This window comes from Molossus molossus, unplaced genomic scaffold, assembly GCF_014108415.1.
Source record: "Molossus molossus isolate mMolMol1 unplaced genomic scaffold, mMolMol1.p scaffold_m16_p_9, whole genome shotgun sequence".
NCBI classification, from domain to species: domain Eukaryota; kingdom Metazoa; phylum Chordata; class Mammalia; order Chiroptera; family Molossidae; genus Molossus; species Molossus molossus.
The window spans coordinates 68,272,287-68,284,415 of record NW_023425403.1 but is presented as its reverse complement, the minus strand read 5'-3'; the positions used below and the strand labels follow the sequence as shown (position 1 = coordinate 68,284,415).

The window sequence follows — 12,129 nt, the reverse complement described above, 5'->3', positions numbered from 1 at the left end:
CCCCGGCCCTGGTTGGTTGTGTGAGTGGCAGCCACTCGATGTGTCCCTTTCACATCGATGTTTCCCTCTCTCTCTCTCTTCCTTTCTCTCCCTCCCACTCTATCTGTGCAAAAAATGGAAAAATGTCCTCGGGTGAGGATTAAAAAAAAAAAAATTATTTGTATGCAAAATGGGATAAAAAATACCTCTTTCACAAGTTGACAAAAGAAATAAATTACATCTTTAGCTATTAGTAAAGTTCATACCACATGGTACTTAACAGATTCTTGTATTCACCCTTGTTTTAACCAATTCACTATATGCATTAATTAAATTATTTCTAATTTAACAATGTTTTGACCAGATATCATGCTAAGAACTAAAGATATAGTGGTGAAAAGTGTGGACATAAATGTTGATTCCATATATAAAAGTACTTGGACTTTTTCAGTTAAAAGCCCATATATCTGATAAGTTGGTTATAGCAAAGTATTAGAGTAAATATAGATTATAACTGCAAGTAAATCTATAAATGACACATACAAGAAGTATCATGCCGATAAACTCAAGCACTTGTGCTAAAGTAAATTTTAAATATTATTCACATGCAAAAATAGTCTCTTTTTCTGTTTTACATCTGCAATATGGCTACACTCTTCTAAGCCACATGGTTAAGATAAATTAAAATAAGCTTCCTAAAATATTTTCTAAAAACAGAAGTTCTATTTGACTATATTCCTAGAGTTTCCAAATATGTTACTTAAGAAATGCTCATTTTATTTAAGGAGGCCATGCTAACTTACAGAAGAAATAAGAATTCAGTTGAAAATGTGATGATTAGTAATGAAAAGATGACATAAAAATATGTCAAATTAATGAAGATCGTGCATGCTACTTAATGTGACATTTTAGGAACAAAACTAAGTGAGATTAAGTAAAAAATAAAGCAGCTGCTGATGGCAAATTCTAGATACAGATTTTTTTCATATAGAATAGGAATAAATATTTACTTGTGAAAGACTACAGCTCAAGGTATTTTCAATAATATTTTGTGAAGAGAAACTAAAGAAAAAAATAAATCTTCACATGGCTATGATCTCACTTTAAATCTATCTGATTTTTACAGATAAAAGCAACATGGCCAGAAAAAGAGAGCATCTCACAGGTATTTCATTATAATTCTGAAATTTAAGACATTGTTGCCTAGGAACCCCAGAAGCAGGAGATTATCTTGAATTCAGGCCAAGAACAGCAGTGAGCAAGGCAAAATTAACTGGGTGGACAGTAGACACATTCAAAAGAAAAGGAATATTACTGTTGAGAATATGGGTTATGATACTGACCATTTTTATGAACAATGTAAAGAATAACAAAAGAAGTTATCTGCTCATTTCACTAAAAGAACCATCTTGGTATTTGGGTGAAGTGCGTGTTTCTAAAATGTGTACCTTCCAAGAGTCCTCGCTTATTGATACATATAGTATTTTATTAGAGATGATTAATGTGAGGCTCATGGTACTTTCAAAAATTCATTGAATATTATGATGTCATGAAATTGATGCCGAGAAAGCAGATGACATTATAAATCAAAAAGACGACACACATGGACAGGTCATACAGTAATGGGTTCTCCTTGATGTGGTATCCTTAAATGTGATTTATTCAACAAATAACTTAAAAGTTAGGTATGATGAGAGGAATCTCATGCTCATATAACTTCAAAATATTACTCTATTATAACATTTGGATTTGTTATTTTGAAATTTTGAGATACTTGCATTTACATTCATTTGAATCTATATGGTTCCATATAATTCTTTATTATTATTTTACTTTTTTTATCCTCACCCGAGGACATTTTTTTTTACATTTATCTTCAGATAGAGCAAGAAGGAGAGAGGGAGGAAGAGAGAGAGAGAAATATCGATGTGAGAGAGATATGTCGACTGGCTGCCACCCACATGACCCCAACCGGGGCCAGGAACAAACTGCAACTGAGGTACGTGCCCTTAGTGGGAAGCGAACCCAGGACTCTCTGGTCCATGGGTCAATGCTCTAACCGCTGAGCCAAACCGGCCAGGGCCATATAATTCTTCGTAAATGGTTTCTCCTAATATAATTCCCTAGAAGGATTTCATTAATTAATAAGATAACAGATATTACAAAGGGCATTTACTGCTTTAATAGATTGATGAAAGTATCCAAAATTGAAGAGCAGATTTTGAAAACCTTCACCATGTTACATTTTCACATTGAGAAAATAGATTTCAACTAGATACATTAATGGGGGGGAGGGTTCAAAATGGACTTCTAGGGTATAATACATTATTAGAAAGATTAATACTTTTATTGATATTAATACTGAATATTACACATGTTTAAAAAGCATCTTGATGTTCTACCATTACATTTGTAAATCGAACCCAAATACCAACTTATAATTTCACAGATCTTTGGAACAGACAAAGCCCTACAACCTCTTTAATTCGTAAAAACTCAACACTGTTTCTTTAAGTCATATCCTTACACCCAGGAATCAAATTCAATCATTAGAAAATATGTATTAAGAGAAATAGTCTCTACATATTATTGCATTTCTTAAATAAAAAATAGTGGGAATATGTTTGATGGAATGACACTTCATTAAAGTATTTTATGTAATAGTTATTACAGTGAATCAGATGTGTATCACAAATTTCTATATATCATAAGGGTCAAAAGTACTCATTGGCATGAGAAAAGGATTGTATCAGGAGAAAAATATTTTGTTTGAGCCAACTGGAAGATACAAAAGTAATAATTAAAGAAACTGAGGATATGTTTACAATCTGATCCCATAAATATAGGAGAGGACCCATCATTCTAAGAACAACTGATAGGTTCAAACAAGGAGATAAATAACTGGTTTCTATTTTTGAACAAGGCAAAAGTCCTGTTTTGAAAATCATCATAGTAAAACTAAATATCAGTTGAGATCTTGTTATATAAGACTTTGAAAGCATTTTGTGATACATTAGCTCATTTGTTCTTTACAAAGTGCTATCAAGTAGGACATAAGGCAGATCTTATGATGTTTGGTTTATAGATGATAAAGTAAGTATTTCAGAAGGCAGCTTGATGTACGAAAATAACCAGTAAATTGGAATCAGAAAACTTCAACTGAAAACTGACTCGAGCATACAATAGTGAAACTTGGGACAAGTCTCTTAGCATTTTTTTTTTTCTTTGCTAAAATGGTGTTTTAGGTACCAGTATCTACCTTGTGATAATTGAACAAGTGAGGCCAGATGGTACTAGTCAAGGTCACATTGCTAGCAAGTGATAAGGGAAAGAATGAAAGCCAGACTTTTCTGTTCCAACTTAAGAGCCATGTGAATACCATGCAAAACACATGTCCTTTAAAGAGAAATCATAACCACCTCCTTGTATTCTAAAATCAGCAAAGATAAAAGAATCAAATCCCTGGTGGCCTTTTCTAGGAATTGGCCTTATGGCAACTTTAATTAAAATGTGAAATAGCACAAAAGATGATCTTGAAAGAGTTTAGTCTACTGCTTATATCCTGAGCCATATATCAACAAGTGAACATGATAAAAAGCTCTCACATTAATTATACTGACTACTTTATTAATGAAGTCCAAAAGTGTTTATGTAATCTGATTCAATTTATTGTATTAAGTTACAGTTTTATCATTTTGAAAACCCACTTCATTGTTTACTTCACAGTGTAATTTCAATTTATTTTGAACAATTAAATAGCACAGCTTAATCAATTGAAAGTCATCTTTGTAGTGTGCATATTTCTGAAAGTAATATATAGGTTTGAACATATCTTATAATAATGTTATGATATGTCATACCTATAAAGTTTATTTTGCCCACAAACACAAATTTATGAAAAGATGTCCTGTCCATGAGTCCTGAGAAGTAAACATAAAATGCCAAACCCTAGTGCTATCTGCCTTTACTGGGAATATCTATGGAGTACATTTCTATGAATTTGAATGGCTTGTCAAACTAAGACTTCTTAAACCTAAGCTCTACATTTAAAAAGTTATCAATTTTATTCTTAAGTAAAATGGAATTGGTATGAGCATGAAAAATTAGAAATAATAGTCAATAACACTTGGATCAGCCTATTTAATTACAATAATAATACTTTATCTTTGTCTAAGTTCATCATTTATAGGCTGCTGGTATAAACTGTATCATTTGACATTGAGGGAAATTCAACAAGAAAAATCATTTTGATGTAATAAAAAGATTTTTTTTTACAGTTGAAAAAATAGTCAAAACATTTGACTGCCTTAATGATTAGATTATTAGATTTTTAAATTAAAAGATTCCTATGATTTTCAAAAATTGACTTCTCTCTTAGAGACTTTATTTTTTAAATTGGAAAGTCAACTTAAAGTCGTTTATAGTGAAGTTCAAGCTCTTTTATTTAAATCACTTTAAGAGTTCATGTCTTTCTACTATCATTTCTGATGATCTTTACTGGTTAATATAATACTATTTTTCCCATCCCTGCTCCAAATCCTACCACAATTATAAGCAGTACTTCATATTATATTCAATGATTGTCATTTCTATTTATTAAATTTACAGCTACACAACCCTTCGTGGAATAGTTGTGAAAAGGGGCAGAGAGAACAAAGGAAGAAAAAGAAGCAATTAAAATTTTATTTCAATGGAAAGAAATGTATTTGTTAGTTTCTCATAGTCATAGTTTCACCCATGAGTTAACGATTCCATCCATGAACACCCGTCTAACACACAGTATAACTTATGAATATGAAACACTCACCTCAAAAGTAATTTTTTAAAACTATCTTAAAAACTATGAAATAATATTAGAATATAAACCCCTGAAGGATGGACACCATTTAACTAGAAAGCCATGTCAAGTTTGAAAGAATAATTCAAAGTTAAATAAGATACATTTTCTTGATTTTATAATGAGAGAGTAACAAGATGGTCTTTTTCAATCTGCCTCCCTTCAATGCAAAATTACCTTCAAATTTTCCTAAAAATAGTCGTGACTAAGAGAGGAAATGCATAGCTGATGGTCAAGGAGGAAGAGAACTTTATAAAAAAAAAAAAACTATTCCTCTTTTTACCATGAAGAATATGACCTATAAAAATTAAATATAAAAACTATGGCTAACAACTTTTCATTCCACTTTTTCTTGAACCCTACCGTCTATGGGAAAGTTTTATGAGTGAGACATTCCACGCTGAGACAGTTCTCCATGTAGCAAGTCTCTTTCTCATGGAAGCCAATGCAGATGTCTCTGTAATTACTGTCTATCAGGTAGATTTCTGTCCACAGAAGAGCACAATGTGAATCTACTCTCTCCTCCTCTTTCAGACCTTCTGCAAGTCTTCTTGCAAACTATGGCCATCATTTCCAAATCACTGTTAGTCTAGGCTGTTCTCTTAATGCTCACCAGTTTGTCAATGTCCTACTAAAAACCGTGGTGCCATGACTGAACATAAGGTTACAGATGCCATTTGAAATGCAACGTAAAAGAGTATTGTTGTTTCCCTTTATCTGGATTTTATATCCCTATCCATTAAGCTTAGGTTTATATTAGCATTTTCACAAGTTCTATTACAACGTTGATTTACATGATTACAAAACCAAATAAAATCCCTTGGTGTTGTGCATGCAGAATTTTTTTCAAATCAAGTCTTAAGATTATTCATGACTAGGGCAATAAATGTTTTAGAACACTGAAAGCAAAGTTTTAATACTGCTATCTTTCTGACATTTGCCAAGTTTTCCTGAAATGTTTGGTCCTGTCAACACTTACAATTAGCAATTCTACTTCTATACAAAAAAGGAGAGTGAAGATATAAAATCTATCCACAAATTGTACAGAGAAAATATAAAGAAATTTGAGCAAAGTATGGCTAAATCCTTAATAACAAATCTGGAGCACATCATTAAGGGAAGGCATTAAAACTTTGAAGTTAACCTCAGAGGGGAAAGCCTACCAGAGACAGACAAGGAGATGGAGCAAAAAATCCTGTTTATCTTGTTTTGCATGACTTTTGTTCTACATCTTTAGGAACATTCAAAATGTATCTACAGCAGAGTTGGTTGTTTTCCCTAAATGAAATCTACACTCTATTTGTATTTCTTGCTTAGGGAGGAAAACACGATATAAATAGCACCTCCTACTGGTCAAGAAATCAGAGCCAGTGATAAAAGAGAACATAAAATGTATTGTATATCCAAGGGATTAGAACACTGAAAATCTCACCAATAATCTACAAAACCCAAGCTTATCACACAATAGCCACTATTTTAATCAAGTTGACTCTTAAAATGACTCGCTTTTCTTTATGTAAATAAATTTACCTTCTGTCAAAGGAGGCATCATATTACTAAAAAGAAGCCAATAATACCTAATGACTAGCCAATTAAGTATATTAGCAAGTTCACTGCTGCAAATCTACTGAGAGAGACGTGTAAGTAGACTCTTAGTATGGCCCAATGTAGTTTCATATGAGACCGAAGAACTCAATAGAAATGTGGAAGAGAGAAACAAATCAGGGAAGAAAGGACTATATTTTCTTCTACATTAAAGAAATGAGAGGCTGGTCCAGAAGTCTAGTAATATGTAGTTGTTTAATTAAATCTAAAATAACAGATCTTTGCTCTAAAAACTTAGAAAACGAAGATTTTTATTAATTTCTATGGTAGTGACAGACCCAGGGCATACTGTGGCTTGATTATAATGTATATTATATACTTTTAAAAATATTTTTTCTTTATTGATTTTAGAGAGAGGAAAGTAGAGAGAGAGAGAGAGAACATCGATTGGCCACCTCCTGCTTGACCCCCACTGGGGATCGGGACCACAACCCGGGCATGTGTCCTGACTAGGAATCGAACCGGTAACCTCTTGGTGCATGGGTCGATGCTCAACTAGTAAAGCCACACTGGCCAGGCTGCATATTATATATTTAACAAAGTACATGTGTTTATTATCTAGTTTCTCATACCAAAGATATATTTACATTCATTTAAATTATAAGTTGTATTTTATTCATACATGCACTAAATTACTTCTATATCAAGATACTGTGGGTACAATGAGGATTCCAATCTTTAAGAATTATATAGTATAGTGCATAATACAGTAGTAGCCAAGAATTTTAAAGATCAATATGTTCTACTTTGCCATTTTATTCTTGTAAACATTGCTTCTCTACAGCATCACGTTAGGGATATAAATTTCATCAATTGGTGATAATGCTTAATTAAACATAGCCATCATAACCCATAAACAAACAAATAAATAATGCCCTCCATTTATTTAGTATAACTCCTTTAGGCTCTAGACTCAGAATCTTTAATCTGGAGACTAACCATGCTTAATGGGATTTTATCAAGTACATTTTAACACCAGTGTTTAAATTTGTAACTCTGAAACTTAGTAATTCCTCTCAGAAATCCTTTACTAAAGATATATTAGCCAGCCCTGGCCAGTTTGGCTCAGCAGTTGGAGCATCGGCCTGTGGACCAGAGAGTCCCGGGTTCAGTTCCCACTAGGGGTATGTATCAAAAAAAAAAAAAAAGATATATTAGCCATATTCATAGAACAAGCATTTATCTTGAATATCTGCTCTGTAGCAAGCAACATTCTACATACTGGGATACCCAGGTGAACAAAAAGGATCGAAGTTTCCCAAAGGATGGTTGTATGCATGTCTACCACACCATGCTTGGGCTCCTCAAAATACTTTGCTCAGGGACTTGTCAGATGTGGTAGGCTAATAATGACCCTCAAAGCTAACATGTCCATATCTTATAGAAACTGTGACTGCTTCTTGCTTGGTATGGGAAAAGATTTGTTGCAGATGTGATTAGGTTAAGGATCTTCAATGACAAGTGTTCTTACGAGAGAGAGAGAGAGAGAGAGAGAGAGAGAGAGAGGCATCAATTGGAGCAATGCAGCCACAAACCCAGGCATGCCTGCTGTCACCAGAAGCTCAAAGAGGCAAGGGATGGAAGTTCCCAAAGAACCTTGAGAGGGAGTGTGCCCTGCTGACATTTTGTTATCTTGCTTTGTTTCAGAGATATTGATTTTGGACCTCTTCGGAATTTTGAGAAGATAAAATGTTGTTTGTTTAAGTCCTCAAGAGTGGTAGTTTGCCACAGCAGCCACAGGACATGAACAGAGTGCCCAAGACAAGTTTTAAAACTAAATACATTACATGAAGTCTAATATTTAGGTTGGCCTTCCAAAAGGGGGGAAAAAAAAGACAATATATTACTTCATATTTCTCTTCAAGAAAAATATGAAGAGAACATGCTTAAATACCTGTAGGTTAGATGCGCTACCCTCAAACTCTCCAGTGATTAAACTCCACAAGTATCTCTTATATACAAATGTATGAAAACACATACATACACATCCTACATAAACACCAATGATCTAAATAGTTTATATCATATTTGCCCTTTGAGTAAAACATTCAGGAGATCATTATATTTCATTTATTAGTGAAGATGAGCAATTATTTGTATTTTATTTGTACATTTTTCTATTATCCTTACTTGTGGGGTTCTCCAGGAAATACAATGCTTGGTTACAAAGAAAACTTCTCAACATAAAAGGCACATTTCCATTCTGTGAATTTTCCTTTCAAAAGTTGAAATGCTTAAAGAATTAAAAATATTACAAATGTTGATAATACAAAAAGAAGGAATGTGAATGTTGTTGGTTATTAATATTCAGCAAGGAAAATAAAGAATGTAAACTTTAAAAATAGACTTTTGAATTATAAATCTACATGAAAATACTTCCCTACAATCTTTTATTTTTTTTAAAGAAAATAATGTTTCAATTGAATAAATTATGGATTAATATTACCCTGGTCTGGTATTTTTTCCAAAACAATAAAATTGCATCTATAAGTTCTTACATTTTGAACACAGTGTATATGTGCATACAATTACTTTCTTTATCCTGAAGGCACAATTGGTTATGTGTCTACAAGGCCACAGTGAGAGAACAGACATGTCCAGGAAGCAAAGGTATACATTATTCATTTATTTAATTCGGGTGTATTTGAAAAAAATTTAGGTATTAGGTAACTTTTAATGTGAAGTGCAAATATTTGGGATTCATTGAGTTAATTCTTAGTACTTATATAAAACTGTTTTTCAAAAGTAGTTTTCATTGTGTCCTAAAGACCAAATCAGGAAGGTGGCCAAATTGCACTCCTGGTACAAGAGGGAAATAGTTAGAACTCCCAAGTAACCCTTTCCTTAACTGTAGAATACAATTCTCTAAAATGTATGAAAGTTATTGGAACTCTGTTGCTAGGATGAATTTATCCAAAACTGGTATTTATGATCAAAAATGATTTATGATATGTGCTCAGTTCAAATGAACGTATAGAGCACTACAGGAGGTATTGCATTGTGGAGCTCTACAAAGAGCCTTCTTTCTTTCATTAACTTCCACTGCTGGTTGCTATGGCATCTGGTGACAACCATAAATTTTGGAAATTATCACCATCTGCCCCTGCCCCCTTCTAAGGTTGCACACAAGTCCAATCAGGCAACCAAAATAACAAACAAATAAAAACTCCATAAGCAATGTCAAAAAATTTTTTTTAATTATATATGCCTGCTCAAACTAAAGCTCCAAATGGTAACATATCTCAAATAACTTGAATGGAGATGAAGGAAATGTGGTCTGGAACACTGCGTTAGGTCACTCAGAGATTCTAATGTGGAAACAGCCTTGGTGTTGAAGAAGCGTATTAAAAGTTCATACAAAAAAAGCATTCCATTTTATGAAGTGTAAGAGGAAAAAATAAATAAATAAGTGAATAAATAAAATATACTAAAATATATAATATTAGAGCTGAGAAAACATTTTTTAAAAATATAAAAATAGTCATTTTCCCCCCCAAAAAAACAGATGCCTGCAAGAAAAAACTTTTATTTAATGCCAATATTTAATAGTTGAAAAGGAAAAAAATGAGAATATTATTAGGAACAAATTGATAGATTTTTATAAATTTGTCGAAATCAATGAATTTTCTGTTTCACAGGACATAGTCTGGCAACTTTGAAGGCAAATTTGCATCTGTTTTGCTTTTCAGTGGTAATACTGAGAGTACAAAATTACAGGTCAATGTTCCTAGGTGGGCTACAATTTACATCTTAAGAGATGTTTGAGATTTGTGGGTAGGGTTTATTTTCTACTTTTTTTGTGAGGTTTACATATTTATTTATTTGTTTTGATAGATTTAGAAACATGATTTCCAAGTCTTTTAAAGATATTGATATAACTATACAGTCTTGGAAACAAATTTTTTAAATTCTAAACTCACAGGTCAAAAACAGTAGAAATGTCATCAAACTGGTTTGATTAATGTCAACAATATTGATATATAACTCTCCATTGAGTTAAAAAAAATAACATACTTTATCTTTCCCATCTTAGGAAGAAAAAAATGACATTTCATTTTCTAAGGAAGTAACAAATGTAAGAAAAGAATGTAGCAAATAAAAATAAAGTCTTGGGACACAAAAGACTATATATTCATGTTGAATCATATTTCCCCAATAGACTAAGTTCCCCTTGGAAGAAAAGTGTTAACTCTTTTGAGAACTATACGATTTCTTTAACACCATTAGATTTCAAGTCAATGTTTTAAGACAGTAAATAATTCAGGGGATAGAACTATTCTATGTTCCCTAAAATCTAAATTTCTCCAGCTAGAAAACTTTTATGTAAAGAGAGCAATCATATTGAATATATTAAGATAACATAATTCGTGGGCAATAGTCAAATTTCTGGCAGTTTTAAATCTTTGCACCAATCTCTGAAAGTTGAAAGTAAGTAAAATAGGCAAGAAGGAGCTCACCCTGTCTGAAGCCAGTCACTGAGCGCTACAGACCACTGACCTGGCCAAGACCCACTTGTCAATCAGGTTACTCTCCTGACGAGTCTCTTTCTTCATCCTTGTCGAGAACATGACTATATGAGCTCTTTTCAATATAAAGTTTAGTAAGCTTAAAAGATATTCTGGTTTCTGAGTTCATAAGATACTTGATAGTAAACTATTTATTGTCTTCACCTTCAAAGATTAAATACTGGCAGACAATTTGGAACCAGATTTTCTCTCTTTTAATATAAATACAATCTAGAATACTTTTCACTTATCAGGTAACTGCCTTTGTTAATGTATGATAGTCAACACAAACTTATCAAATATAGAATAATGATTATTAAAAGTGATTACTTTTGCCTGGCCAGTGTGGCTCAGTGGTTGAGCATCGACCCATGCACTGAGAGGTCACCAGTTCAATTCCTGGTCAGGACATACACCAGGGTTGTGGGCCCGATCCCCAGTGTGGGGCATGCAGGAGGTGGCCAATTGATACTCTCTCTCATCGATGTTTCTATCTCTCTCTCCCTCTTCCTTCCTCTCTCTCGCAAATCAATAAAGTAAATAATAATAATAATAATAAAGTGATTATTTTTTTAAATCCCCAAAACATAGTTTATTAAGAAATTTATTGTCAAAGTCTATTAAATCTTTCTTCTAGTCCACCTCAGTCTTACAAGCATTAAATATGAAAAGATAAGATTTTAGTTCTATCTGGCTTATGTACTACATAAAATACAAAAGAAAACAATATTTTAATCGGGAAATCTTATCAAGTTAAATAAAAGTCATTAGGGCTTAACAAAACACTACCTATTTCTTTTCCATATCTCAAATTTGTAATTAGAATTTCAGGCAGTAGGATTCAGTTACTTGAGAAACACGATTAACTAAACAAATAGAAATTTTTAGCTATTAATTTTATTTTCTATGTCTCAATTTTCATCTGCAAAATTAGCATAAAAATACGATTCTCCGTGGGACTTTAAATAATTTACTATTGAGTTTATAATGCGATACCTTACAGAAAAAAGTAAACATTAAATAAATAAATAGCTTCAAATTCAACTCAACAGATGTTTGATAAAAGTCCACAAAGGTACAGAAACTGTTCAGAGGCCGCCACAAAAATAAAGGTGAATTAAAAGTTTCATTATTTTCAAAGAGCTTTCAACCAAATATGGAATGTGGAAAAAAGACATCCCATGATAATATCACAGAACAGAA

General features: G+C 32.5%; 1 protein-coding gene across 1 annotated transcript in view; it reads right to left on the bottom strand.

The window, feature by feature from the left end:
* Nucleotides 1-12,129, bottom strand: part of DACH1 (dachshund family transcription factor 1) — a 410,092-nt gene that overhangs the window by 223,431 nt on the left and 174,532 nt on the right. The gene's annotated exons all lie outside the window — the stretch shown is intronic.